Here is a 5,206-nt window from a genome sequence, read left to right on the forward strand (position 1 = left end):
TTAAAGAATGAACGATTTCCTTTCTTTTCACAATAAAGCACTCACTAATTCATCTTTCTTTTTGTCTTTAAAGAGATCGAAAAAAAAAAAATAATAGGATTCAGATAAAAGAGTGTGTTCTTGAAATTATCCGATACTAAGAAGACACTAATATGAGGTATTAGATAAACCTCTCTCACAACCCAATAATCTTTAAAATGATAGGTCATTAATGACCCCACCAAAGGCGGGGTACTAACAAAAAATTCAATATAGACTCATCAAAAGTCCCCCTCCACGGAAATCTTTAGTAAAAGGCGAAAGATTTATTCGCTTTGAAGGGAGACCAGAGTTACCAACCACATTGAAAGAAGAGGGTATAGTTGAAGCGCCGGCGATCTTCCTCAGTGGGAGGTACCAGTCCTTTGAGGACACCCTCCGGTGAGATGGAGTTCTTGAAGAACTGCAGCCTCCATTCTATCTCTTTTTTCCTAATCTTATTATTTAATGTTTCTCAGATGAACCGGATTTTGACTCCTAGCTCAGTATTAGTTGATTAAGTATCGTATATACTATAATCTGGTCCAGTCTATCCTGGCGCCACCTGCTGACCGCAACAAGCGTTATCAGGACTCATTTATAGCAAGGCTATGTCTGGAATTACCTCACAGTCAATAGCAGTCCACAAATCCAAATACTACAAATATTAAATACAATACTAACTACAAATATTTTTTTTTATTTTAAGAACAAAAATAAAAAGATAAGAAATATAATGAATTAAAGGAATTACAGAATGATTAGCAATTCAAAAATATAAGCATTATTACTTAATCTAATATAAAAATAATAAAATAATTAATAAAGTTGAAAACAGCTTACCCTAACAAACATATTACCTATAAAATATTAAAATATTTATAACAGGGCTGGAATTACAAAAAAATTGAAAAAGACGTAATATCCAAGCAGTTGATCGCCCGGAAAAACTGTCTCCTATCCTTGTAAGTACCGATACTAGTACTGTAAATATCGTATAAAATGTATCGATACCACATTATGAAACTTTTTAGGCTTTTGAAGTTGTGGAACTTTATAACGAACGAATAACTAAATAACTCCAATCCAATCATTTTTTAAATCACCATTTCCAACCCAGAATATTTACCCCAAGCGCATATTTTACCTGGCAGGAGGAAATCCTTTCCCTGAGTCTCTTAACTTCTCAAAACATTGCCTTGCTATAAAAGAATTCTAATGATTGACAATATATATTTTTAAAATTGTCTGCAGATACATGTTATATCGGCTTAATTTTACACTAATAATGAGGAAGGAAACGTTTAACGAGAAATATAATAAGGAATTTCTAATCTGCGAGGTCATGACAGACATAGCCTTGCAATAAATGAGTCCTGATAACGCTTGTTTCGGTCAGCAGGTGGCGCCAGGATAGACTGCACCAGATTATAGTATATACGATACTTCATCAACTAATACTGAGCTAGGAGTCAAAAATCGGTTTATCTGAGAAATAGTAAATTATAAATTAGGAAACAAGTGATGAAGGAAGGACGTTATGTGAGAGGTTTATCTAATACCTCATTTCAGTGTCTTATTAGTATCGGATGATTCCGAGAACACTCTTATATCTAAACCATATTTTTTTTTTCCCGGCCCCTCTAAAAACAGAAAGAAACATGAATTAGTGAGTGCTTTATTGTGAAAAGAAAGGAAATAAATCGTGTCGTATATTACCTTTGGTATTTTAAGGTTACCTGTAATGTTTATTGTTATTTATGAAATATCCATTCTGAATGGTACTGCTTTTTCTTTCCTCACCTCCGAATTTAAAAAGTAGAACTAGTAAAAGAAATAGGAAATTTAACCAAAATATAGTTGAAATAAATAAACTAAATACCAGATCTGTGTATCGGAAAGGTTATATACAAATATTGTTGTGATAAATTATAATAAAGAAGTTTGACTGTGATAAAATGTTTTCATTTTTTTCTTTATGTGCAGAATTGACAAATTAGGTAATTAGAAATAATCTAAGAATGTCTTATTAGCAAAATGATATGATTCCCTAATTTTTACTGTCTCATAGGGTAATTTGTGAACTGAAATTAATAAAATGGGCAAAATTGCCGGCATAAAGTTTTTTTTTAAATGATATGGTTCTAAAATTTTATTAAGCTGTGATAATTTATTAATAATATTGTTATTTGATTTAAATTGGTAAAGATCATATGTATAATAACTGCGGCCGAAGAAGATATTTAAGGAGTGTATGAAAAATAAAATTTTAATCAAATCTAGTGCTTTATTAGTTATCTCAGTTCATATAACCTTCTAGTTTTTGCTAAGCTCGTATCAATATAGTTTAGTTATAAGAGTGTTCTCGGAATCACCCGATACTAAGAAGATACTAAAATGAGGTATTAGTTATACCTCTCACACAACGTCCTAATGTTTTGGCGATAATTTTAGTATTGATAGGTCATTAATGACCCCACCAAAGGCGGGGTACTAACAAAAAATTCAATATAGACTCATCAAAAGTCCCCCTCCACGGAAATCTTTAGTAAAAGGCGAAAGATTTATTCGCTTTGAAGGGAGACCAGAGTTACCAACCAATTTGTAAGAAGAGGGTATAGTTGAAGCGCCGGCGATCTTCCTGAGCGGGAGGTACCAGGCCTTCAAGGACACTCTCTGGCGAGATTGAGTTCTTTAAGAACGACTGTCTCCATTCTATCTCTTTTTCCTAATCTTATTAAATACTGTTTCTCAGATGAACCGAATTTTGACTCCTAGCTCACTATTATTCGATTAAGTATCGTATATAATATAATCTGGTGCAGTCTATCCCTGCGCCACCTGCTGACCGCAACAAGCGTTATCAGGACTCATTTATAGCAAGGCTATGTCTGTCATGACCTCACACATCAGTAATTCCTTATTATATTTCACGTTAAACGTTTCCTTCCTCATTATTAGTGTAAAATTATGCCGATATAACATGTATCTGCAGACAATTTTAAAAATATATACTGTCAATCATTAGAAATCTTTTATAGCAAGGCAATGTTTTGAGAAATTAAGAGACTCAGGGAAAGGATTTTCTCCTGCCAGGTAAAATATGCGCTTGGGGTATAACTAATACCTCATTTCAGTGTCTTCTTAGAATCGGATGATTCCGGGAACACTCTTATATCGGGCCCCTATTGATACAAGCTTAACAAAAACTAAAAGGTTATATGTACTGAGATAACTAATAAGGCACTAGATTTTGAGTAAAATTAATTTACGAAAAATATGGGATAAAATTAATGTAGAAAATCATAATTAACCTTAATATGAACTGTAATAGTAAAAGAAATAGGAAATTCAACCAAAATAAATAGATCTTCTATATATTTTATATCTATATCTCCATAACTATTCAACGTAATGATGTCTATTAGCACTTAATTAAAGCCTTTGAAATGGATGTTCCCGCGAACGCTCTTATATATTTGTATGTTATTCATGAGTCTAGTAATGAATTTTTTGTTTATACCTCGCCTGTGGTGGGATTATCAATGATCTATCAATCTACACTTAGGCGGTTACTCCGTGTAGGAGGTTTAATTATATTCCCTTTATAACGTTTTAGTGCGTGTTCCTGTGTAACGATAAAGATGACTCTTTAGTTACGTTCTTTATTTGTCAACACAACAATATTTACACTTACACATATAACAAAACATTTATAATTTACAGTTTTTTTAGATAACAACACAAGTTCTTCATAATTAATTAATTGTAATTGATCATATGGCGAGAGGTTTCAAATGGGTTTGCCACTAAAACAAATGTAAAATAATGAAACTTTAAATGAATTATAATTAAAAATAGATTTTAAAGAAATATACTAAAGAAATAAAAATGTTGATAATAATTTCGACAGTGGCAAACCCATTTCAAACTATCTCTTTGCAAACGTCAAGTATTGCCGCTGAAGACGTTAATCATGCCACCACATCGTCGTATTTAAACCAGATAGTTCTATGAAGGCCCTTGTGTATGTATGATATGGAACATATTTTGACGGTTAGTGACTTCTAAAATAAACTGTTAATTACTGCGTTTCTGTTACTTTGATTTAAATGGAGTACTATACCTCAGTCTTAAGCAACATTTTACCTGGCAGGATTGTTCTACTTTTTAGTCCTCCAAGAGGTGCCTATGAGTATTTATCTCATAGTAGACGATTTGTAATTTTTAAAAAATATATAATTGGGTGTGACGATGGCAAAAGTCTTTAGGGTTCATTTCAATGCAATTTGAAATTAAAATTGTAAATTGTAGCTCTTCGATCAGGGGCTGAAGAATCCATATTTCGTAAATGATTTAAGATCTTATTGCCTAGGCTCATAATTTAAAATAAGAAATGCAGGATTTGTCCAGATGAGCAAAATCCTAAAATGAGAAAAATTGTCACATTTAGAGTAATGCTCAGATTGTGAGGAGACCAGAGCAAAACTAAATTGAGCATAGGGGAGGGGGGTTAAAAGTGGGAGTAACCAAGCGGCAATAACAGCAAAAGGTTAGCACAAAGTAGATAAAATTATAAACAAAACAGATAAAGTACTAGAAAGATATAAACGTTTATTTCCCATCAGGAGCAAAATGTTCAAAGCTACCCCTCTCCCTGGCTTAGGAAAAAAGATTGGATTACGAAATTTAATTTCTAATACAATATATTCTTCAATAGAATGTATTGTAGTTATAGGCGAAATACTTTCTTCATTACTTTATCAAATTTGTTTTTGGAAAAAATAAAACATCCTGATTCCTTATTTTATTAAATTTAATAGCTGATAAGTAGGAGTTTGAGTTTTAGGACCACCAGAGATGCGTATTCATGTTAAGTTTATATTAATTTATACTGTACCTTAGTTTAAGGATTGTTTCAAACAAAAAATCTTTTCTTTTTTTTTCGATAAAAATCATCATTCAGGTCATTTTGAACATAACTTGTTGCTCCTATAACTGAGTCATAAATGCCATTAGTGGACAGCAGATAATTCTATTTACAATACTTGAACTATAATACTGAAATAAGAACCAAATTATTTCTCCTCTGAGATATAGTATACGATATGATGAAGAAAAAAGTGATAGAATGGAGACAGCATATTATAAAATAAAAAAATATAAAATTCTCCTATCCTTGTAAGTA

General features: G+C 31.9%; 2 non-coding genes across 2 annotated transcripts; both read right to left on the minus strand.

Moving 5' to 3' along the window:
* Positions 1 to 213: 213 nt before the first annotated feature.
* On the minus strand, positions 214 to 334 carry LOC112211811 (U5 spliceosomal RNA). The gene has a single exon (XR_002945733.1). It is a non-coding gene; the product is annotated as a U5 spliceosomal RNA (small nuclear RNA).
* A 2,156-nt stretch (positions 335 to 2,490) lies between these two features.
* LOC112211812 (U5 spliceosomal RNA) lies at positions 2,491 to 2,611 on the minus strand. The gene has a single exon (XR_002945734.1). It is a non-coding gene; the product is annotated as a U5 spliceosomal RNA (small nuclear RNA).
* Positions 2,612 to 5,206: the final 2,595 nt, after the last annotated feature.

The sequence above is a fragment of the Halyomorpha halys genome, unplaced genomic scaffold (genome assembly GCF_000696795.3).
Source record: "Halyomorpha halys isolate HHAL.00 unplaced genomic scaffold, Hhal_1.1 Scaffold3916.1, whole genome shotgun sequence".
Classification (NCBI taxonomy): domain Eukaryota; kingdom Metazoa; phylum Arthropoda; class Insecta; order Hemiptera; family Pentatomidae; genus Halyomorpha; species Halyomorpha halys.